We start from the raw sequence: 25,938 nt of genomic DNA on the forward strand, positions 1-25,938 counted from the left end.
GAATACGTGGTCGATTATCCACAGATAATAATAGCAGAACTTAAAGAAATCAACAGAATCACTAGACACAACAGATTGACAAATGATTTGCGGTAGCAAAAAACAAAGAGAGGAGGAGGGAGGTGTGGTATCGAGCCGCAACATGACCGCAAGCCAGCGAAGCAGTTACGCTCAATCGCTCGAAAGAGATGAGTCAGGGTCATGTTTATTTCCGTTTCGTACTCACAAGCGAAATTTCTCATCGCACCCCCCCCCCCTCCCCCCTCCCCTCAGATTTAGTGGTAAAATGGCCTACTGGAAAGCCCGTCAAGAACTGAACACTGACCAAGCGTGAAAACAGAAGAAAGTGTACTCAACTGTAGAAAAATAGAAGTAGTGAACGGTCCATATTTAATGTGCGTAATATCGAGCGACGTTAATGACAGCTGTGTCGTAGTTTGAGCAATCACAGTGTAAGACTGCGGGGGAGGGAGCAGGGCGTGGGGAGGTCCGGGTACTAATGTCCCTCGTGCACCATATTTTTTTCACATAATTACTAACTGTCCGTCCGATCATTGATGTCTCTTCGCTGTATTCCATTTGTGTGTGTGTCAAGGCGCAATGTCCGTCTGCAACAGCGACGTGTAACGAATGGACCTCCAGACGTGCACACCTCCTATTTGTTCCACACAGTTACCATACGTTATGCCACTTGCGTTCCGTTTTGAAAGTTATGACTCTAATTCCTTCGTTGCATCATAGTCCACACCCATTTATTTCTTGTTTTCATTTCTATGAGAGATCTAGGTGGCATCCCGACTGCTCGAGCTATTCATAACATTTACTTGCGGAGGCAATATATCGTTACCACATGACTCATATTCTGTGATGTCTAGCGAGATGCCGCATAGACCTATCACAGAAATGATAACAAATAAACGGCTGTGAACTATGTTACAGCCAAGGAATTAAAGAGTCAAAACTTCCAAAAACAGAACGCAAGAGCATAATATGTGGTACCTCTGTAGAACAAATAGGAGGTATATACGTCTGTACGTCCCTTCATTACATGTCTCTGCAAATGGATATTACGCCACGATACATACGCAAATCTGAATACAGCGAACAGACAAGTCAATGACCGGACAGACAGTTCGTAATTTTGCGGGAAAAAAATGAGGCTCGAGGGAGATTAGAACCTGGATCTCCCCTTCCACAGTCTAAAACCGTGACCCATTTTTTTTTATTTTGTTCGGGAGTGTTCGTTGCATTTGGTCTGGGCGGACGTCACATGGCATCCGTTCAAGTTGATCGTCGATTCCTTTACTCGGTATTTTTTATTACAGAGGACAATCGGCCCCAACCATAAGAACCACACAAACGACGAAACGGGTGCCATTAATACCGTTCGATATTGCATATATTACATTTGAACCATTCGCCTTTTTTTTCTACAGTTCAGTACACCTTCTTCCTCTTTTCATGGTTGATCTGTATTCAGTTTTTGACGGGCCATCCAGTGGGCCATTTTACCAGTGGGCCACTTTACCACAAAATCTGAGGGGGGGGGGGGGGGGGGTAGAGAGTTTGCCTTGTCAGTAGCGGCTGCTTCAGTTTTAAGGTAGGTTGAGGCATTGTCTTTCCTTTCGTCAAAGTAAGTAAAGACTTATTATGTAACTGTAAGTAGGCTGTTTAGGTTTTTATGTCCGTATCGCCACGTAGCGCTCTATATGAAAATCACTGACTGTGCTCTGTGCAGTCTGTGGCTGGTTTGCATTATAGTTTGGACAAGAAAGGAATAGAAGCTTTTGAAATGTGGCGCTACAGAAGAATGCTGAAGATTAATGAGGAAGTATTGAATAGGATTGGGGAGAAGAGAAGTTTGTGGCACAACTTGACAAGAAGAAGGGATCGGTTGGTAGGACATGTGTTGAGGCATCAAGCGATCACCAATTTAGTTGGAGGGCAGTGTGGAGGGTAAAAAGAGATGAATACACTAAGGAAATTCAGAAGGATATAGGTTGCAGTAGGTACTGGGAGATGAAGGAGCTTGCTCAAAATAGAGTAGTATGGAGAGCTGCATCAAACCAATCTTAGGACTGAAGACAACAACAACTACATATCTTTTGAAAACTATTAAGATAAATACACTTTTGTTCTCTATCAAAATCTTTCATCTGCTAAGTATGCCTATCAGTAGTTAGTGCCCTCAGTAGTTAGACTCCTTTATTTAGCTGGCAGTAGTGGCGCACGCAGTATTGCAGTAGTTCGAGTAACGAAGATTTTTGTGAGGTAAGTGATTCATGAAAGGTATAGGTTATTGTTAGTCAAGACCACTCTTTTGTCAGATTGCGTTGCGCTAAAAATATTGTGTGTCAGTTTAGAGATGATCAGAATAAGTAAAGAGAGAAATATCTGAGTACGTTCGGTTTTGCTCAGCTGTTTGAAAATCAAATTATTTAAGCGGTTTGTCGGCACAGTAATACATAAAGTTTTCTAAGGGGACGTTTCATATAACTGTTCCGCCTGCTTCTGAAAAACCATACGGTGACTAATTTTTCTTCTTTTTCAATTTTCTTCTCATTCGCTCAGTTTTTTCGCTGTTTGATTTGGAATTAATTTTTTCCACCCTTCGATGCCCTAAGGAATTTACCGTCCTAGGCGACCGCCCAGTCTTTCCTAATGGCACGAGAGAAACCCGCGGCGTTTTGGTAGGAGCGGACGGCTGTGCTTAAAGGACTGAGCAAGGCTGCGCTGGCGGCGGAACATTCCAGGGCCGTGAGTCACACCGCACTGTGGCTGCTAGCGGCCGCTTGCCGGTCCGCCCCGCTGCATCATCGCTGCTGTTCCGTGGAATCAGCCGCCGACGTGGCCCGCTCTCTGCTTGCCGGCTGTGGTGTAATTCTAAGGCCAACTGAAAGCATTCGACTGCTTCAGACGGGACGCCCTTCGGTCAGCGTATCCTAAATTTTCACGTACACTACTGGCCATTAAAATTGCTACACCAGGGAGAAATGCAGATGATGAACGGGTATTCATTGGACAAATATATTATACTAGAACTGACATGTGACTACATTTTCACGCAATTTGGGCGCATAGATCCTGAGAAATCAGTACCCAGGAAGACCACGCCTGGGCATTGAGTCAAACAGAGCTTGGATGGCGTGTACAGGTACAGCTGCCCATGCAGCTTCAACACGATACCCCAGTTTACCAACAGTAGTGACTGGCGTATTGTGACGAACCAGTTGCTCGGCCACCGTTGACCAGACGTTTTCAATTGGTGAGAGATCTGGAGGATGTGCTGGCCAGGGCAGCAGTCGAACATTTTCTGTATCCAGAAAGACCCGTACAGGACATGCAACATGCGATCGTGCCTTATACTGCTGAAATGTAGGGATTCGCAGGGATCGAATGAAGGGTAGAGCCACGGGTCGTAACACATCTGAAATGTAACGTCCATTGTTCAAAGAGCCGTCAGTGCGAACAAGATGTGACCGAGACGTGTGACTAATGGCACCCCATACCATCACGCCGGGTGATACGCCAGTATGGCGATGACGAATACACGCTTCCAATGTGCGTTCACCGCGATGTCACCAAACATGGATGCGACCATCATGATGCTGTAAACAGAACCTGGATTCATCCGAAAAAATGACGTTTTGCCATTCGTGCACCCAGGTTCGTCGTCGAGTACACCATCGCAGGCGCTCCTGTCTGTGATGCAGCGTCAAGGGTAACCGCAGCCATGGTCTCCGAGCTGATAGTGCATGCTGCTGCAAACATCGTCGAACTGTTCGCGCAGATGGTTGCTGTCTTGCAAACGTCCCCATCCGTTGACTCAGGGATCGAGACCTGGCTGCACGATCCGTTACAGCCATGTGGATAAGATGCCTGTCATCTCGACTGCTAGTGATACGAGGACGTTGGGATAGAGCACGGCGTTCCGTATTACCGTCCCGAACCCAACGATTCCATATTCTGCTAACAGTCATTGGATCTCGACCAACGCGAGCAGCAATGTCACGATACGATAAACCGCAATCGCGATAGGCTACAATCCGACCTTTATCAATGTCAGAAACGTGATAGTACGCATTTCTCTTCCTTACACGAAGCATCACAACAACGTTTCACCAGGCAACGCCGGTCAACTGCTGTTTGTGTATGGGAAATCGGTTGGAAACTTCCCTCATGTCAGCACGTTGTAGGTGTCGCCACCAGCGCCAACCTTGTGTGAATGCTGTGAGAAGCTAATCATTTGCATATCACAGCATCTTCTTCCTGTCGGTTAAATTTCGCGTCTGTTGAACGTCATCTTCGTAGGGTAGCAATTTTAATGGCCAGTAGTGTACAATGAGGTGACAAGTCATGGTATACTTCCTAATATCGTGTCGGACCTACTTTTGCCCAGCGTAGTGCAGCAGTTCGATCAGGCATGGACTCAACAAGTCTTTGGAAGTTCCCTTGCAGAAATCTTGACCCATACCGTCTCTATAGCAGCCCATAATTGTGAAACAGTTGCCGCCGCAGGATTTTGTCCACGAACTGACCTCTCAATTACTTGATGGGATTCATGTCGGACGATTCGCCCGAATTGTCCAAAACCAATCGCGAAAAACTGTGGCCAAGTGACGTGTCACATTATCATTCACAAAAAAATCCATCGTAGTTTTATATCATGAAGCCCACGACTGGCAGCAAATTGTCTCCAAGTTGCCGAAAACAACCATTCCATTAAATGATTCTGCCAGTTCGATGTAAACACTGCTCACGGATTTATGGAGCCACCATCAGTTTGCACAGTGCCTGGTTGACAACTTGGACACATCGCTTCATGGGGCCTGCGTCACACGCCAACCCTACCATCAGCTCTTACGAACTGAAATCGGGAATGATCCGACCAAGCCACGGTTTTCCAGTAGTCTAGGATCCAACCGATATGGTCACGAGCCCAGGAGACGCGTTTTAGGCGATGTCATGCTGTTAGCAAAGGCAATAGCGTCGGTCGTCTACCGCCATAGCCCGAACACGACGAATTATGCCTCACTGTTGAAACTTCCCCATAGAAAAATTTATGAATTACTGTGCTGGTAAACCCCTTACGTTATTTGATTTTCAAACAGCTGAGCAAAACCGAACGTACTCAGATATTTCTCTCTTTACTTATTCTGATCATCTCTAAACTGACACACAATATTTTTAGCGCAACGCAATCTGACAAAAGAGTGGTCCTGACTAACAATAACCTATACCTTTCATGAATCACTTACCTCACAAAAATCTTCGTTACACGAACTACTGCAATACAGCGAGCGCCAATACTGCCTGATAAATAAAGGAGTCTAACTACTGAAGGCACTAACTACCGATAGATATAGTTAGCAAATGAAAGATTTTGGTAGAGAACAAACAATGTATTTAGCTTAATAGTGTTCAAAAGTCATTATTATATATATATATATATATATATATATATATATATAAGGTTCATAACATCCAGTCTTACAAATTTGCTTTTTCTGGCGGACACACGTCCAGATCATCCCCTCCCAAAACTCCGCCGTCTCTCTCCCCACATCCACCACTGTTGGCGGCTCACCTCCAACTGCGCAACGCTACGCGCTGTTCACATCCAACTGCCCAACACTACAATAGCGAATATTCCAACAATGCCAACCAGCCACAAACTGCACATAGCACAGCCAGTAATTTTCAAACAGGGCGCTACGTGACGTTACCAACATAAAAAACTAAACAGCCTACTTACACTGTGTTTACGCATACAAATGGTTCAAATGGCTCTGAGTACTATGTGACTTAACATCTGAGGTCATCAGTCCCCTAGAACTTGTACCTACTTAAAACTAACTAACTTAAGGACATCACACACATCCATGCCCGAGGCAGGATTCGAATCTGCGTCCGTAGCGGTCGTGCGGTTCCAGACTGAAGCGCCTAGAACCGCTCTGCCACAGTGGCCGACCTCTTAACGCATACGTTCGTCGTACATCCCACATTGATTTCTGTGGCTTTTTCACGCAGTGTTGCTTGTCTGTTAGCACAGACAAGTCTACGCAAATTCTGCTTCTCTCGGTCGTTAAGTGAAGGCCGTTGGGCTCTGCGTTCTCCGTGGTGAGAGGCAATGCCGGAACGGGGTATTCTTGACACTGTGGATCTCAGAATATTGAATTCCTTAGCGATTTCCGAAACTGAATGTCCCACGCGTCTAGCTCCAAGTACCATTCCCCGTTCAAAGTCTGTTAATTCTCATCGTGCGACCATAATCACGTCGGGAACTTTTTCATACGAAGCACCTGCGCACAAATGATAGCTCTGTATTGCACTGCCCTTTTATACCTTCTACATGCGATACTACCGCCTTCTGTACATGTGCATATTGCTATCCCATCACTTCTATCTCCTCTCTGTATTTATCAGATCAAACTGTGTAATTAAATTTTTTCCTTTTGGTTCCCCTTTTAGAAAATGCGCCCTACATTAGCAACAATTGTTTGAAGGCAGAACTGCCCGTTATTTGCAATTTTTTTGGAGAGGCGGGAAAGCTTCCATGAACGAGAGCATTGGTTAACTTATTTTTCGGCATTTTCTTTAAATAAAATTTGAAAGACGCTGATTTATCTCAGTCGAATTACGAGGTCAAAATACCGCGATTGACATTGACTTAAATATGCATCGAAAACTTTGGAAATTCTAACTTTAAGTCAGATTTCAGATAAGTACTCCTCTGATCAAATTGGACCATTTCATATAGAGTAAAACAGGGATAGGTAGCCATTTGGAGGAGATGGCCAACGTCCTTGGATCTCCATCCGCCCGCTTTACAGTACTGCCAATCAGTTGACAGTGAGTCTTTGATGGTTCCCCTGACTCTTTATTTGGAGAAAAAAATTTCATGATTTTTGTTTTCAACACTCTGTAATAATACATAGCTTGTCAATGCTTTTCCGTCTTTCCATAAATTAGACAACGAATAGTTACGGAAATTTACATTTCAGGGCTGCTTAGGCCTAGGTGTACATCGTTACGTTATTTCTCATTGCGTTCTCGTCCACCATATTTGATAAGGCGTTATGGCCATCTCTCTCTGCCGATTGGGATAAATGGGTGTACCATCTTGGGATTCGTTAGCCACCCCGCAAAGTTTTGTTTATTTTTTAGTTTTGACGGGAATTCATCCCTCTTACAGATGCAAACTAAGTATGTTCCCAAAAATTGTTCTATTGAAGACAGATGGAGCGAGAGACACTTCAGATTGCTATTAATGAAGTAAAAAATTATAGTTATTCACTCAGAAAAGGTTCTACAGCATTTAATATGCCAATGAAAACCCTATAGCGAAATATGAAAACCGGCTCTGATTCACAAACTGCAGCAGGTTTAAGCAGTTAGGGACGACTTGTGTAATTTCCTATAACAGTCTGTAAAAAACTTTCCTGTAACAAGTAGTTCAATAATAACATGTTAAGATTATTGGATACTCTTTTAGTACAATTTCCTCTTTGTTTTTAAACTGTTTTACCAGCTGGCCATCTAATCCTGTTGTGTGGGCGAGATGGCCAAACGTTACATAATTTTAAAAATATTCGTAGTTAGTTTGAAATTTCGTCTAAATTCGCGAACCAAGTGTTATTTTTTTACGAGTATGTAAAGCAATATAAGTAAACTTCCCAGCGTCTTTTGTATGTTAGAATTTGATATTTTCATTTGAAAATAATTATGTACAGCTATCTGTGTTTTATCCCACGTAACCACATTGTGTTAAATTTTAATGTCGGAATTTTATACTGATTTTATTGTGTGTTTTTAGACCTATCACCATGACAACATGTTTAATCAGTGTGTCATGAATGGGATCTCCAGGTGAACTGAAATGGAAATCTGTGGGTGTCCCAGAATTCTATTTTGATGCAGTGAAACTTGCATAAAGTTGGCCCATAGTGTAACTGTACATTGTAGAGTAGATAATTGAAGACTTTGGCCGTAAAGAATGATAAGTGGCAACTCGATCGTTTTGAAAAGTTGTGCAATAAATTTTCAATGAACTCTCGTAAATACGATATTTCAAGCACATCCATTGTGATTTTTGTTGTTCAGATGACTCATTGTTTTCAAATATTTAGAGAATAGTGATATATTTTTAAAATCGCAAATACTATCCAAAATTTTACTCTTAAAAATACGTCATTGTTTATTGAGTGCACTTAATACGAGTTTGCATTGACCTACCACAATTTAGTTGCCGCGCAAGTTTACGAAACGTTACTGTGACACCTCTCAAAAACACAAATTTCAAAGATCTAAATTTTTTCATTTTATGATGCTGAGGTTTGCATTACCAGTTTTTGCAGTAATAAAGTATTACAATCTCGGAGGTTAATCTATGATTCAGCAAAATATAAAATTAGTTTTATTGTCGCCTTACTACAGTACGCATGCCAAGTTAAGGGTGGTCCTTAACATTTCTGCCATCACACTGTCACATAAATTCACGTAACCTACTTTACATTGTTTACTTGCCTAAAGAATTATTGAACAGACATTTTGTAATTAAGAGCTTGGCTTACGACATAAAATCGTCGTCATGAGCTGCCATAACACCAGAAGCTGGCTCAGCTGGCAGTGGGCAGTTACCGCCAGCATGGAGGGATAACTATTGCCACCAAGAATAACTCCGAAAGTATGATAGTAGTTGAACATTTTGTGGGACAAAAGTTGCATGGGACAACGGGGGCCATAATATGATGTTGGTTCTTTGTTGCTAGGTGGGGTCGCGTCAGAGATATTAATTTCAACTTTTTTTATGGGATGCTGTTGTTTGGCGCTTATTTTCTGACAGCGGCTATCGAGATGAATCCAATGATGTGTAACAGTAAGGTCTTTGAAGGTCAACCATCAGCCAAAAATATGCCCGACACCCATCGTGTTGATACCACATTCTGTTCCTTGTTTCTAAAGGTATTTCTTCCAGTAACAGACCTAATTTTTCTTGCAGGAATGTGGTGCACTTCCTAGCATTAAGATTTCCTTTGATGAAATAGGGCCTATAATTCTGTCCTCCAGAATCCTACGCCATACATTCACCGACCACGGTTTTTGGTGTGCAACTTGCCGCAGCCAACATGGATTTTCAGTTGCCCAATTATGCATGTTATACAAATTAACATTTCTATGGTTCGCAAATGTAGCCTCGTCAGTAAATAAAATCAAATTAATAAATGTGTCATCCCTCTGAATCTGAAGTTGAGCCCAACGGCAGAATTCAATGCGACGCATACAATCCGTACCAGTCAATTCTTGGTGGAGACTGATATGGTAAGGATGATATTTATGGCGACGCAGAACACGAACAACACTACTCTGGCTCATGTGAGATTCCCTTTCGATTTGCCGCGAACTAACACAAGGATCTCGAACCACAGTGGCAATAGTACCAATTTCCGTTTCCTCGTTAGTAACTTTTCTTTGTCGGATATGTTTCCGATGTGTTAAAGATGCAGTTGTTCTCAATTTATCATACACATATTTAAATGTACGACTTTAGGGTGAATACGTTGAGGATATCTTTCTACGTATAAGTCCCTAGCTCTCACTGAATTTCGTTGGCATTCTCCGTAAATGAGAGGCATATCGACTTGTTCTTCGAAGGAATATCTACATCTACATGGATACTCTGCAAATCATATTTAAGTGCCTGGCAGAGGGTTCATCGTACCACCTTCACAATTCTCTATTACTCCAATTTCGTATAGCGCGCGGAAAGAATGAACACCTATATCTTTCCGTAGGAGCTCTGAATTCTCTTATTTTATCGTGGTGATCGTTCCTCCACATGTACATCTACATCTACATGACTACTCTGCAATTCACATTTAAGTGCTTGGCAGAAGGTTCATCATTCACATTCGCTTGATTCGACGATACTACTCTTACCGTTCCTATTACTGTTGCATTGCGAAACCGTCGAATGGTGTTTACATGTCAATGGCACGTTAGATGGATACACCGTATTCGGCGAATATTTACTATTTGCACGATATACGAGAGAGAATTGTCGGAGCATGTGCTTCGATAAGTGCCGCAGTGTTAAAGAATACCACTCAGTCCACGATAAGATTACAGCACTGCATTGATACCAATGTTCATCACTTCGAACACCTTCCATAAATGGACGTTCATGCCACCTTTCTGACCTTCGTTGACCTTCAAAGACCTTACTGTTAACATCATTGGATTCGTCTCGATAGCCGCTATCAGAAAATAAGCACCAAACTATAACATCCCATTTAAAAAAACAAAGTCGACCTTCATGTCTCTGAAACGACCCCACGTAGCATCAAAAAACAACGTCATATTATGGCCTCCGTTGTCCCATGCAACATTTGTTCCACAGACTTCTCAGCTACTATCATAGTTTCGGAGTTATTCTTGGTGGCAATAATTACTGACTCACCCTGTATTTCAGGTCGGCCCAATATGGGGGCGAATCGTACCACCGCCAAGGACGGCAGGTTTTTAGGGGCGACAAAAATTTTAATATTGTTCCAAAAGGATAAATGAAACAAGACAGTCGAAGTTCTATATAAATGAAGAAGTGTAAGAACAAGTCATACAAAGGAATAATTCATAAAATCTAGTGTTTTACTGGGAATGTTCAAAGGAAGCGTTAGAGTTGGTCAACTTGATTACGTCCTTCAAAACAGTGTTGGAAACAGTATTTCTACCATGCTCTTACACAGCACTTGAAATGTACCTCCAGCGCTTGAATGCCCCTACAAAAGCGCATAACTTTGTAATAAGGAATGAAGATAAATGTCAGCATATAATGGTCTACACATCCTCAACTACCTATAGGAGTACCGCTGAGAAAAACAGTTTGCAATAAATAAAGAAACAATAAGCACTGCTCATCATATGTCACACTCTTTTTGAATTCAGGCATTCAGGAGCGTTTACACGTGGAACAAAGTGTGACATAAACTGGCGTAATTGATGTAAAAATGAGGATGTACAAAAAAACTACTTCATAGGTTTACTGTGTTCTGATAATGTTAATAAAAAGCATAGTACAACATCAAATGCCATAGTTTACCTTGCTTCTTAAGTAAATAGTTCAGTAACACAAACTGACTTACCAATTTATTTCACAACAGAAGTCTTACCTCATTTTAATAGTTTTAGATCATATTTTTTATGTCACTGACCGTATTTTTGTAAGTTTGTGGATGCTAACAGCATAATTTTGGTACATATTATGGTGACCATAGGGATTTGATGCGGTTATCATTAATAGATAGACTAATCACGAGGAAGGTCTGTGCAAATAATTAATTACTACTAAGAAAGGATGACTCTGTGATATGTATACTGTTACCTGCTCCATATTTAATTGGCTTTTGGAATGAAATCTGGCGGCATCGATGGGTACTACGAACTGGTGAGCTACAGGGCAGGAACTATCTGCCGGGAAAAGCAGCAAAGCAAGCAGCCGCTGCAGCTCGAGACAATAGCGAAGATTGGCCAGAAACTATACGGAGTGTGGCAGCCTACCGGTAAAGTGCGTGCCTGGAAACTGCGTGGTCTCGATATCGAATCACGGATCACGAATTTTTCAGTCTGCTTTTTAACCTAATACTGACCTCTCAGTAACATGGAGATTCGCCACAAACCACCAGGCCACTGAATCGCACGAAACCATTATTACCAGAGTCTATAGATTATACATATTTTCTTCTCCTACACATACAATGTGCAACAAACTTTTTCTAAACCCCGCATTTGTCTTCCATTCCGGTGCAAAAGCGTGGCGACCTCCGACATCATTCGAGGACCCGGAGACTCTTCAGACAGCAAGGTGTCAACACATGAGGTATAAGGTGGATTAATAACGACACAATGGCACCAAATTTCACCACAATCCTGCCCAGCGCCACTGTGGACGAGTCACACAGTCAAAAGCGCCTCTTATCCACATTTCACCCCTTCTTTTGACATCTCTGCGATGTACGTCAGAATCGCAACACATAGTGTTTAAGTCAGAGTGTTTTGTTATGGGTGGTCGAGGATAACATTTCAGATGCGCCGCCGCTCAGAATCGACACGAAAGGTGTCAGTTGATGGGATGAAGTGATCGTACCCTTTGGAGTGCAGCGCGACCGCAGTGATGGAACAACTAGGAGCCGTTCAAAACCGTTCGATGAAGTTTGAACGAGATCCGAAGCCGAAAAGCCTTTTTGTGCTTTTTCATCCTTCCTTTTTCGCGCCTTTTGTGCCGTGATTACAGGGAGATGCAACATTAACATGTGCATATGCAAACAGCGACGACGGATCCCATTAAGACCCACCCGTTTGGCAACACCCTCAATGCTATCGTCGCACTTCTGTTGAGCGCGTTATACGAGGGTTATTCGGAAAGTAAGGAATGAAAACCTGATGAAGCTTTGCACAGATGTGTTGGACACTGTGTATAGTACGCCCATCGGTCGCACAATGTCGCTCTTTTCAGTTCTGAGCTCACAGTGAGAACGTAAAGATGGCTAGAAATTATCGTCTCCCGTCAAGTATGAGGGCCTGGGGAAATATTTCGCCTGAATGTACGCAATCCACATAACATAACTGCCATGCAGTTCTTTCTACACGACAATTCTCGGCCGCACTCTGCAGGAGCAATGAAGATGTTCCTTCAGCGTTTACGATGGGAAGTGTTTGATCACTCACAATACAGCCTGTGATTGGCCACCCCTGGGGTTCATCTCTGCTCAAATGAACCGCTGGCTATGAAGACAATATTTTGACACTGACAACGCGCTGCAGTGCAGAATATAAAATTGTCGAAAAGCACCGGTGGCTGTCTTCTATAACGAGGTATTGAAAAGTTGTCACAACGCTACGACAGATGTCTAAGTCTGAGCGGCGACTGTATAGAGAAGTAGCAGGAAGATGTAGCTAACAGTTGCAAATAAAACAGTTTTGATTTACACTGTGGTTTCTATTTCGCGACTTATCGTTCCTTACTTTCTGAATATCCCTCGTAAACGTACCTATCTGAAACTTCGACACGCATTCAGCCTCACGATCGCTCTAGCGCTGGAGGGTGTGACAACCCCTTCGACACCCCTCAGATGGGGTTTGCCTGCCTTCAGGCGTTAAAGCAGACGTGAGACCCAATGTGTACCAAAGTTTCGACAGGTACATTTGGAACGTGGCCAAGGAAGGGTCGTGTACAGCGCCGAGAGTGCTGCAGATTCAAATTCGTCGAATGGTTTTAAATTGCCCCTAGTGTTTCCACCCCGTATACTAGAGCAAAAATTGCGTTCGCGATACACTCCAAAGGGGTCAAATCACATTCAATGTGACTTCAGACCCACTACGTTCTTACAGTTCGTCTGAAAGGCCCATGGGTTGACAGCAATGTCCAACGTTGGCAAGAAAATCCTCCTTCTGAACATCACCTGCGAACTGTCGTTTTCGACCGCGAGGCATGTGGGAATCAAAGCACCCAGGGAAGGGGTGGTTTCAGTGGCGACATATACAACCCCCCCCCCCCCCTATCCGATGTCTCTTCGTGTCGGTTCTGAGAGGCAATGTATCTGAGATGTTTCTCTCGGCCGCCAATAAGAAAAACCACGTGATTTCAAGGCTGGGTGTCGCGGTTCTGACTTCCATCCCAGATGCGGTAGAAGTAGGGGTGAAACGCGGGTAAGAGGGAGTGTGACGAGCTTCATTCATCTGACACGTCCATGGTGGCGTCGGACAGAATTGTAGTAAAATTTGGTGCCAATGTGACATCATTAACCCACCTCACACCTCAAATAAAGTTCTGAACTTTGTCGGTTTTTGCGTGTGTCGCCTAGCCCAAGGGTGACGTTGCAGGACACCACGCTTTTGCATCATTACAGAGGAAGGTTGTAGTCACATTGAGCCATATATCAAACCTATGCGTCGCCGTGGGAGACAATCACAGGGTTTCGAGAGAATGATCCGTTAATTTATAATGTATTAAAGTTCCCCACCGTCTTTTCTAGTACATATGAAAGTTAACTACTGTCAGGATTTTGATATAGTTTTCACTAGTAAACTGATTCACGAATAACATTTGTGTGTACAAGTTGTCTGGCCAAGATTAGTGCTACCTGTGTGAAGCCAGAGTGGGTGTATCCACAAGAGTTGTGGATTTGGGTATCTAGTGGTGGGGGCTCGATCAAACCAGTAAATAAACTTAGGTAGATCTGAAGAATGTGTCAAGGAAGTATCTATAGACATTTCTGCACTCATAATTTCATTGGAAGCTACACTAAAATACCTGTTATGGTGAATCAGCTCCAACGAATAATTTGATGCAATGTTTAAGGTATTTTATTGTTTAGTAGCAGCATTCACATCCCCACAGTTCATTTTCTAAATGTTGTTTATTAGACCTTTGGTTTTTGAACCATGCGAACATCTACAGTCACAAATTCACTCTCCTAGGTGAACACTGACATTAACAATTACAGTGGTTTAAGATATATATTTTTCCACACTTTATATAAGTCTGTTCAAACTTGACAGTCACGTACAATTGAAACACTCGTTGAAATACTGCGAGTAGTTTAGTTTCAAAAAATGATTCAAATGGCTCTGAGCACTATGGGACTTAACATCTGTGGTCATCAGTCCCCCAGAAATTAGAACTACTTAAACCTAACTAACCTAAGGACATCACACACATCCATGCCCGAGGCAGGATTCGAACCTGCGACTGTAGCAGTCGCGCGGTTCCGGACTGAGCGCCTAGAACCGCTAGACCATCGCGGCCGGCTGGTTTAGTTTAACACAAGCCGTTTTCAAGTGGCTTGTGTTGTCGCCTACAAGGAGTCGTTACTGCATCTTTTGCATTGTGTAGGGTCTTCCGTAAAACTGTTCTCCTCGGAAGTGCTGTACTTCATGGCAGGCCGATGTGGCCAAGCGGTTCTAGGCGCTTTAGTCTGGAACCGCGCGGCCGCTACGGTAGCAGGTACGAATCCTACCTCGGCATGGATGTGTGTGGTGTCCTTAGGTTAGATAGGTTTAAGTAGTTCTAAGTTCTAGGGGACTGATGACCTTAGCTGCTAAGTCCCATAGTGCTCGGAGCCATTCTTTGTACTTCATGGTTCTGTTCCGACCGGCGTCATACGAACCCCTCGATGAAAAATCTTATGCTGCTGTAGGGAGTGGTAACCGGGAAGGGGCTCCTGAAAACGAAATTGTGTAGCTGTTTCAGGAGGTTGTGTTCATTTTCTTCAGTGTGCTCCCAAAAACAAATTGATTATTGCCCCATGTCCATTTTAAACTTCATTCGAGCAATTATTGCATATGATCTTGAAAAACACCGACCCTTGAATCAGGTTTTGCGAACACTTCAGGATGTACTTGTATTTATGTCTGCCGCTAATCATCGATAACATTTTCAATTTGCAATTCTGTCCCGCTCTCTGTTGTTCACTGCGACAGCCGTAGGGCTGCAATATGAGATCGCTAGTGTTCTTGAAGATCCACTGTTATCGCATCCTTTGTAAATTTATCTCCTAGTACAGTTTCATAAAGGCTGCAGTACCTCGTTATCAAAATAATCGACTTCCAGGGTGGCCGAGCGGTTCTAGACACTACAGCCTAGAACCGCGCGACGGCTACGGTCGCAGGTTCGAATCCTGCCTCGGGCATGGATGTGTGTGATGTCCTTAGGTTAGTTAGGTTTAAGTAGTTCTAAGTTCTAGGGGACTGATAACCTCAGCAGTTAAGTCCCATAGTGCTCAGAGCCATTTGAACCATTTTCAAAATAATCGTAATGGCTATCATTCTGCACAGCTTATTCTTTTTTAGCTTGGAAACACTAACAATTTTTTTAAAACACCAAAATAAATATATGAATCATTTACTTCTTGCGGAAAAATGTTCGACGGTCAGTGTACATCAATAATAGAGTTATACGAGGGTCGTTTGAAAAGTCCATGCAAAAATAAAAGTTACTTACGTGTTTGGGTTAAACCTCTTTTTTATTTTTCCTTTTAGACTTATACACTTCGTCCAACGTGTTCTAATTTGTTGTTCCCTTCCGAATAATAGGAATTGTCCAAGTCTGCAGAATAGTTGTTAGTTGCTGCAATCACGTCCTCGTTTGAATGAAATCATTGTCCTGCCAGCCATTTCTTCAAATTGGGGAACAAATAGTAGCCCAACGAAGCCAAGTCTGGAGAATTGGGGGGATGTGAAACGAGTTGTAATCCTATTTCCATTAATTTTGCGACCACAACTCCTGAGGTGTATGCTGGTGCAGTGTCGTGATGGAAAAGGACTTTTTTGCGATCCAGTCGCCGGCGTTTTTCTCGCAGCTCCGTTTCCAAACGGTCCAAGAACGATAAAATAATATGGACCTGTAATAGTTTTACCCTTTTCCACATAGTCGATGAGGATTATCCTTTGCGAATCCCAAAAGACAGTCGTCATAACCTTTCTGGCTGAAGGAATGGTCTTCGCCTTTTTTGGTGCAGACTCTCCCTTGCTAACCCATTGTTTAGATTGTTGTTTGGTCTCAGGAGTATAGTAATGTATCCATGTTTCATCCACAGTGAAGAAACGACGCTTAAAGTCCTGAGGATTCTTCCTGGATGGCTGCAAACAATCCTTGCAGCACTTCACACGATTCCGCTCTTGGTCAAGCGTGAGCAATCGCGAATTCCATCTTGCGGATAGATTTCTCATGTCTAAATGTTATGCAAAATATTATGTACCCGTTCATTCGAAATGCCCACAGCACTATCAATGTCACGCACCTTAACTCTTCTGTCATCCATCGCCATATCATGGATTTTATTAACGATTTCTGGAGTCGTACCGCCAAAGGGCGTCCAGAACGTTCAGCATCAGTTGTGCCCATATGACCACTCCGAAAATTTTGAAACCACTTCTAAACTGTTCTAATCGAAGGTGCAGAGTCACCGTAATGTTTATCAAGCTTCTCTTTAATCTCCTGAAGCGTTTTACCTTTCATAAGGTAATGTTTAGTCACCACATAAAATTCTTTTTCATCCATTTTTTGACAATCACTCGACTTCCTTAATTCACACGAATGCCAAACACAAAGACATAGACCAATATGGCTGAAACTTGGTGTGCGTTCTTTCAAAGGATGCTACTAACTAAAAATGACCTCAATGTGAGCTGGTGGTGCCATCTCTCGGACTTATCAAACGCTTCTCATAAAACTACTGTATACTACCACAGATTATCAGAAGTAAGTGTCGTTTTGCATGTAACTTTGGCCAGTTAAGGTCGTAACCATGTTACCTGTATGTTAGATGTGTTGCATTCTTATCGGGCGTTACCTCATTTCGACCACTTTTTTTGCGTATGCGATTAGTGTCTCAGTACACTCTCTTAAAAACCGGCAGCGTTGAACCGTCTAGAAACTAAGTGAGGGCATATAAAGGGTCGCGTAACGTACAGAGAAACTTTGTTCTACCTACTTGTCCTCCTGTCTGTTACTTATAAATAAACAATATTTATCGCAAAACTGAAATTGTCAACGTTTAATTCAGATTTTATTCGAAAATTAATTTGCAACGTGAAAGAGAGGTTAGTCTTAGAAAAAATAAAAAGAAACAGTATATTCTATCATGTAACACTATAAAACGCAAATTCATCAAAAAAGAGTAAAATTAAAAAAACACAAAACAAAAAATATCAAACATTGCTTCAATACTTCGTCAAGATTACATAAAACATGTTCATCTCATTCGTAAACAACTTTCGCACTTATCAATAAAAACAGGAAATTCTTTCCTATGATCATGATGAAGAATGTCCGTTGACTACAAAATAACAACAATAAATATATTGTTCTTTATGTTTGTGCATGTAAACTGCCCTTGCATCAATTGTCTTTGCTTTGGTTCGATAGAAGCGCAGTAGTTACGTGATCAACTATTTTTTTTACTTACAAAATTCAATTTGTATTTTGTAAGTATATAAAATACACAATGGACTAAAACTGAACACTTCGTGGTTCTGATTATGTGCAAAACAAACAAAAAATACAAAGAAGTCGTCGGATCGTAGTTTCTGTCAAGCGTTCATTTATGTTTCTTACCCTGCTGATGCTATCAATACTATCGGTAATCTTACTATTCACTACATCATCAACTCTCATCAGTAACACTAAAATATGATGCCGAGTCGCTTTCCATCGCAGTATCTGTTTACATCAACACAACTACGGAATTTCCAGCTAAAATGTGGTAGTGGGTAACATTTACACATCAAAAATGACCAGCACGATCTCACAACGTGTTAATAGATTGTAGAAAGCTGGCAACACAGCAAAAAAATTCTTCTGCAAGTATTCAGTGTTCACCAACACATCATCACATGAGGCGTCAGCCACAGGATGACATAGATGATAATATAATCGATGCATTGCCTTCATTGCCATAGTCAGTAACTCTGTGCAGTATTAACCACTAAGAAAACATATTTACTATACACCAGACTAACATTATCAGCATATTTTGAAGAAGATTATAAAATTCTAGGCAGAGTCACACTGATATTCACATTACACCAAAAGAATCGTTGACTACTTTCTGCTTCCTGCTTAATTCTTCCCTTATGGTAATGGATCAACTGTTAGATAGTACATGCTACTTTTACAACAGCAGTTTACAGATTATGTATTTGGATGCAAATAACATTAATAACTCGTAAGACATGTGACGTACACAATCCGCATGAACCAAGGACCTCACCAAGGTACAGCAGCTTGTGTGCCTCGACGATACGTGTTTGCGTTCTTGAAGAGGGCTATACCTTTTTCAGTAATTGCAAGGCAATAGTCTAGCTGACTGACTGATGTGGCTCTGTAAGATCAGCCAACATGACCTTCCTGTGCTGGTGCTGCGAACAGCTGACAGCAAGTGGAAACTACAGCCGTTATTTTTCCCGAGGGCATGGAGTTCTGATGATGGCATCCTCAGATGCAAAACAGTCCTCCGTTCAGACCGTCGGGAAAAGACCTCTCAGGAGGATATCGTCGTCAGGAAAAGTAAAAAGTGGTATTTTATGGATCAAAGCGTGAACTGTTACATCTGGGTAGGTAGGTTAGAAAATTTAAATATGGAAATGGACGCGTGAAGTTAGACATGATGGGATTAGTATAGTTCAGTGGCAGGATGATCAGGACTCACGGTCATATGGGTATACGGTTGTAAATACAAAATTAGAGGTAATGCAGGAGTAGGTCTAATATTGAACAAGAAAATAAATATGTGGGTAAGCTACAATTAACAGTCTAGCGAATGCATTACCTCAGCCAACTGGACAAATAGCCAACTCCCACCACAATACTATAGATTTATATGTCAATTAGCTCCGCAGATGAAGTGATTGAAAGAATGTATAGTGAGATAAAACAAATTACTCAGATAGTGAAGGGAGAGAAAAACTTAATTTTGATAAGTAAGTGGAGCTCGGTAACAGGGAGAGGAAGAGAAGGAAAAATAGTAGGGGGATATGGACTACGATCAATGTAATGAAAGAGGAATCTGCCTGCTAGAATTTTGCACAGATCATAATTTAATCATAGCCGACGATTCAAGAATCGTGAAAGAATGTTGTATACGTGGAATCAGACTTAAGACTGTAAATCATTTTCAGTGGCGGATGTGGACCCTAATTATAATTCATTGGTTATCATGAAGAAAGATTGAAACTGAAGAATTTACAGAAAGATAGGAAATTTAGAAGGTGGGACTGGTATAAATTGAAAGAGCCAGAAGTTGTCGAGACTTCCTAAAGGATCATTAGGCAAAGATTAAGTGAAACGCAGGAAAAGAACACAGTAGAAGACGAAATGGTAGCTTTGAAAGATGTAATAGTGAAGGCAGCAGAGGATCAAACAGGCAGAAACACAAAGCCTAATAGAAATTCCTCGATAACATAGGAGATACTGACGTTCACTGACGAAAGGAGAAAATATATGGAAGCAGCTAATTCAGCTAGTAAAAAGGAATACAGACGTCTAAATACCAGACTGACAGAAAGCCCAAAATGGCTACGTAGGAATGTCCAGGGGACAACAGCAATGCTGTAGAAGCACTCATGAATGGAGGAAAGATATATGTTGTATATAGGAAAATTCAAGAGACCTTTGGAGAAAAGAAGCAGCTGTATTAACATCAGGAACTCGTATGACAACCAGTACTTAGCAAAGAACGAAAAGCTGAAAGGTGGAAGGAATACACAGAAGGGAAACACATGGGAAGGTAATTTTATATAAAAGAGAGAAGTAGTAGATGAAGATGATCTGAAAAAAGATGACCTGATAAAAACTTTTCCACCTGGTGTGCAAAGCCGCCCGCAGTGGCCAAGCGGTTCTAGGCGCTTCAGTCGGGAACCACGCTGCTGCTACGGTCACAGTTTCGAACCCTGCCTCGGGCATGGATGTGTGTGATGTCCTTAGGTTAGTTAGGTTTAAGTAGTTCTAAGTCTAGGGGACTGATGACCTCAGATGTTAAGTCCCATAGTGCTCAGAGCCATTTGAACCATTTGGTGTGCAAAATATATAAGACAGGCGAAATACCATCAGACTTCAAGAAGAATTTACTAATTCCAATTGCAAAGAAGGCAGAAGCTGAAAGGTGTAAATACACCCAATTTTCAGTTTATAAAGTCATGGTTGCAAAATATTGACAAGAATTATTTACAGAAGAATGGAAAAACTGGTAGAAGCTGACCTCAGAGAAGATCAGCTTATGTTACGAGAGATATATGAAGAAGCGAGACAATACTGTGCCCACGACTTATCTCAGAAGATAGGCTGAAGAAATGCACACCTACATTCACACAATTTGTACATTTAGATAAAGCTTTTGACAATGTTGATTGGAATACTTGCTTTGGAAGTGTGAAGCTAACCAAGATAAAATACAGGGAACGTATGTTTATTTATATCTTGTATAGAAGTCAAACTACTGTTGCAAGACCCGACAGATATGAAAGAGAAGCAGCAGTTGAGAAAAACGTGAGACAGGTCTGCGGCCTATCCCAGATGTAATTCAATCTGTACATTACGCACGCAGTGAAGGAAACCAAGGAGAAATTTGGAAAGCATATCAGAGTTCAGGAAGAAAAAATGAAAACTTTAGGTTTTCCGGTGACACTGTAATTCTGTCAGAGACAACAAACGACTAGGAAGAACAGCTGATGAGTTGAATGCAACGGATACTGTCTTGAAAAGAGGTTATAAGATCATCAACAAAAGTAAAGAAAGGCAATGAATTTTGTAGAAATAAGTCAAAGGGTGCTGACAAAATTAGATTAGGAAATGAGATACAAATAGATGAATTTTGCTATTTGGGCAGCAAAATAAATGACTGCCGAAGTAGTATAAAGTACAAATCCACTGTAGCTAGGAAACCATTTCTGAAAAAACGGACTTTATTAACTTAAAATACAAAGTACCAGGAAGCCCGAACCTAAATATATATGTTAGGAAGTCTTTTCTGAACGTATTTGTCTGGAGTGTAACCATGTGTAGGTGAGAAACGTGGACAATAAGCAGTTTACACAGGAAGAAAATAGAAACTTTTGAAATGTGGTGTACAGTAGAAAACTGAGGATTAGATGGGATGAATAACTAATGAGGGGTTACTAAATTTAACTTTAAGCAACTACAAGTACCACCAACACCCATCACAGAAATTAATATAACTATAATTCTAAAAAGCAGTTCATATGGTGTTGATGGAATTTTAAAAGAATTCTGGAAAATTATTCTAACTTAATAAGTAATGTCGTTAGTGATATACGTAATACATCACTGGCATAGTGAATTTTTCCAGACCGATTAAAATATGCAATTGTTAAACCCCTTCATGAAAAAGGTGACAAGAAAGACTTAAATAATCATCAAATTTCCTTATTGAGATCTTTTCCAAAATATTCGAAAAAGTAATGTATTCAAGAGTAGTCTCACATTTAACTAAAAGCAATTTACATAGTATATCACAGTTTGGATTCCAGAATGGTAGCTCGGCTGAAAATGCTGTTTGTACATTCATTCATCAAATATTGCAAGTCTTGTATAATAAAACATCGCCTGTTGGTATCTTCTGTGATCTTTCCAAGGCGATTGATTGTTTATCCCATGTCACACTCTTAGAAAAACTCAGATTTTAAGGAACTGGTGGCCTAAACACAACTGGTTTAAACCACACATAACAAACATAAAGCAAAATTGTGCTGAACAATTCAAACGGTGTTGGAAGGGTAGAATATTTAATGAGTGACAGGGGAGAAATAAGAAAGAAACTCCCACAGGGCTCAATTTTGGGACCAATCTTATTATTTATGTATTTGAGTGAGGTCCTACTTAAGATTCAGAATGAAAATTTGGTACTTTTCACAGAAGTACTAGTGTTATAACAAGACCCATTAGAGAGGAAGCCACATAAGATGTTTTTCAAAGAAGTTTTAGGTGTTTTTCTGCAAATGGGCTCTTCCTAAATTTTGAGAAGACTGTATTCGGTTCTCTACAACAAATAGTCATATCATCAGTTGATGTAGCACATGAATTGCATGCTTCTTGACAGAGTGTAGGGGGAACGATGCGGGAGACCCGCACCACCATACTAGGCAAGGTCCTAATGGAGGTGATTTACCGTGCCTTCCTCCGAACGCAATGGGAATGGCTGATGATGATGAAGACGACACAACAACACCCAGTCATCTCGGGGCAGGTGAAAATCCATGACCCCGCCGGAAATCGAATCCAGAACCCCGTGCTCGGGAAGCGAGAACACTACCGCGAGACCACGAGCTGCGGGCAGCACATGAACAGCAGTTAGTAAACTGGTAGAATGCGTCAAATTTTTTAGTGCACGTATCGATGAAAACTTGAACTGGAAAAAAGTATATCATCGCGTTTTTCAAACAATTGAGTTCAGCTACTTTTGCTCTTCATATAATTACTAGTTTTGGAAGCAAACGAATGAATGAATAAACCTCCTGATGTATTCTGCATTTTTCCACAATAATGTCTTATGGAATAATTTTCTGGGGTAGCTCCTCACTTAGAAGATACTGATGCGCAAAAGCGAGCAGTAAGACTAATATAAGTGAGTATCCACAGTCGTCACGTATATATCTCTTCAAGGATTTTGCCATTTTAGCTGATCGTCTCAATTCATATATTCGCTAGCAAAATACGCCGTAAATAATTCGTTTTAGTTTCAGAAGAACAGCAATGTCCACACCTACAGCACTAGAGGAAAATGACTTTTATTACCCGTTGCTGAAGCTCTCAGTGGCTCAGAAAAAAGTTCAGTAAGCAGCAACAAAAGTTTTTGGTCATTTGCCCTATGACATAAAATGTCTGACAAGCAGCAGAGCATGTTTTAAATCTAACATAAAATCGTTTCTCCTGGACATCTCCTATTCTGTAAACGAATTTTTGTTTAAAATCTAGCAGTCTGAAAATATCCTGTTTTTGTGTGTACTTACATGAGCAGGATTAGAAAGAATGTGTTCATTAATGATAATACTAATCAAGTATACATATACTGTAAACTGACTCGTTCCACATCATTTCGATAAGAAGAATCGTTCAAATGATATCTGGAACATCTAATTAACTACCTAACTGATCGGGGAAGACTGAAGTTTATTGTTCAGCTTCAGTAAAAGAAGGGACTGGTTGATAAGTCACATTCTGAGACATCAAGGAATCTTCGGTTTGGCAATGAAATGTGGAAGTGGGGGGGGGGGGGGGGTGTAATTGTTCAATGAGATCAAGGGATGAACACAGTAAGTGGGTTCAAATGCATACAGGTTGCAGTAGATATTCGGAGATGAACATACGTGCAGGGAATGGAATGTCCTGGAGAGCTGCATCAAGTGTTCTTTTGAAGAGCAGTACCACAAGGAACTACACAAGTATTATTTTACCTCATGCACATTTGTTAACGTGTATGGACTTACATTTTAGGGGAGAAAATAATGGTCTAATCCGTGCGGAACTAGAAAAATAAGTAAATCAATAACCAAAATAAAGGAATCTGTGAAATCGAACGGCACACAGGACAATGCTTAGCACCACGTCGCCCCACACCATGTATTGTAACATAACTGGATCTTCATCGGACTGTATTCCATAGGTTGGTTGAGGATGCGGCTCTCCTTAAATCTTGCAAGCGTGTGGGGAAGATTCCTGCAACGCAGCACTGCTTGTTTCAAAACCGAGTCCAAATACTCTCAGTCAGGGTAATTTAAACAGATACCGCAGACAACAGCACCGTTATTGTCGGTTCCTGGTGAAAGGTTTTCACGAAATGGACACTGTTTCATAGACAATTATCGGCTTTAACCTTGTGACACTGGTTAATGTATAGAGCATATGTCTAAAATATTTCTTATTACTTTAGTTACTTCAAACAATGGATGTTACTGGTGTTGATACACCTGCGTAGCGTAGCGGTAGCGTTACCGCCTATCACTCCCGAGACGGGAGACTGGGTTTTGTGTGTTTTATATGCATATATATATTTATACATATTTGTCGTTGTTCATTGATCCTTAGATGTATGCCATAGTCAGTAAGCTAAAACTACAAACAACTCTTAAGAGATGCCACCTTATGGCACCAGATCAGTTGTCTCCCTGATGGTAGCAATTTGAAATGACAGCATTAACGAACACAAAATGTCAAAACAGAACAAAAACAGAAAGAAAAATTCTGTGTCGCTACGCCATAAACACCTAAAGGATTAGAACTAAAATACTATCACAGTACCTTTATAAATCAATTTGCAAGCGAACAAAACGTAACAAAATAATTATTTTAATGCCAAATTCGTAAATCAGAAAGCAACCACAGTGAAAACGAAAGAAAAAGACTCTCGAACTATACGGAAAATGTACACAAGAAACTTAAAGATATTTTTATCTGTACAAGTGTATTGTTGATTTGTAAATAAAAGTTTATTACGTCACAAAAAAAAAAGGACTTGCAACACGGCGGCCGAACTCCCCAGCATGGGGCCCCCCGGCCAACACTGCCACACGATCATTTCCATTTCACAGTAATTTCTGTGATAAATATGAATACCATTTGTATATTTCGATGTTAGTAGGATTGAGATATCAGCGAACAGGTGAGTAATGGTACGATTATTTACCGATGGTCTTTGAGGCATTCGTCTTCGTGTTCCGCTAGCATTTGTCGCCTGTGTAATTACTCTTCTGACATTAACGACGGCAAATTTAATTCACAGTAGCATTTCCTACATTAAAGAAGCACAAAACCAATACGGGAGACGTGTGTAAATAAATTTACAGCTTGTTTAAGCATATTTATAGATCACTTTCTTCTGCGCTGTACATGTGAATAAATAGATTGCCTTCAGTTCAGTTCCCAGTTAAATCAAATTTTACTGATTATAAGCTGTGCAGTGCTGCTTACAATAAAGAAGGGACACTGCAGGTGATATAGTTTCACAAACTATCTCGAAAATGTTACCCGCTGAGATAATATAAATTATTTGCGCTGTCAGTTACAACAAACCAAGGCTTTCTCGTTATTCTAAATCGTTCAATACTTTTTATGATCGAATTCTCACGTTCTTCAGTTTTTGTTCATTTCTTTGGCCTGGTTTGTTATTTCACCACCCATTTGATAAATTCTGAGAATATATGCGTTATTTATATAAAAATAGGTCAATTCTGAAAAGGTATCATCCTCATATTTATCACGATCAGTTCAAATAAAAATAAACAGAATGATATTGTACAAAGCAAAAATATTTTAATGCAACGAACATTTACATGAAATTAGAAGTTCATCGATGTCGTTAACAACACAAAGAATATTTATTTTACTGAAAATACTCAAATACAAATCTGTAACTTGTGGTCTCCTTGTAG

General features: G+C 41.0%; 1 protein-coding gene across 2 annotated transcripts in view; it reads right to left on the reverse strand.

Moving 5' to 3' along the window:
• LOC126272507 (uncharacterized) overlaps positions 1-25,938 on the reverse strand; it is a 561,656-nt gene that overhangs the window by 522,586 nt on the left and 13,132 nt on the right. The gene's annotated exons all lie outside the window — the stretch shown is intronic.

This window comes from Schistocerca gregaria, chromosome 5, assembly GCF_023897955.1.
Source record: "Schistocerca gregaria isolate iqSchGreg1 chromosome 5, iqSchGreg1.2, whole genome shotgun sequence".
NCBI classification, from domain to species: domain Eukaryota; kingdom Metazoa; phylum Arthropoda; class Insecta; order Orthoptera; family Acrididae; genus Schistocerca; species Schistocerca gregaria.